This window comes from Eimeria tenella, genomic scaffold (assembly GCF_000499545.2).
Source record: "Eimeria tenella Houghton genomic scaffold, Eth_scaff1950, whole genome shotgun sequence".
Lineage (NCBI taxonomy): Eukaryota > Apicomplexa > Conoidasida > Eucoccidiorida > Eimeriidae > Eimeria > Eimeria tenella.
The window spans coordinates 1-613 of NW_013541792.1; positions in this window are offsets into that span (position 1 = coordinate 1).

A 613-nucleotide genomic window follows, 5' to 3' on the forward strand; every position below is an offset into this window, starting at 1 on the left:
GAACCCAAACCCTAAACCCTAAAACCCAAAACCCTAAACCCTAAATCCTAAACCCTAAACCCTAAACCCTAAACGTCAGGGTTGGAGGCCTAAATCAGAGCGCCATATCCAGAGAAGGGCCCTGCACAATGCACGGGCTTCCCCGATTCCAAACCTAAACCCTAAACCCTAAACCCTAAACCCTAAACCCTCAACTGGGATGTTTGGGGCTGGGTTTAAGGCTGTTACTCTCTCGCCTTCTGGCTGCATGCAAAGGCTTCGAGTTGGCCCTCAGTTATTTTCCCCTGGCCACCTGGGGGGCCCCCCGGAGGCCCCTTTAGGGGGCCCCCCGGGGCCCCCCTTGGGGAGACCCCCCAGGGGGCCCCCAAATAGTTTCCTGGGGGGCCCCTTGGGGCGTGTCTCGAAGGATTCTTCAGGCGCCCTCCAACAGGCGCCCTTGGGGGCCCTCCTGGGGGCCCCCAGAGGGGCCCCCAGGGGGGCCCCCACGGGGGCCCCCCTTGGGGGGCCACCCCTTTGCCTTTCTGCATGCATAGGGTTTACCTTTTGTGCCCCTCGCGTGGCTGGGGCCCGCTCTAAACTGAATAAGTGGCGGGGGGGGGGGGCGCGCGGGGGG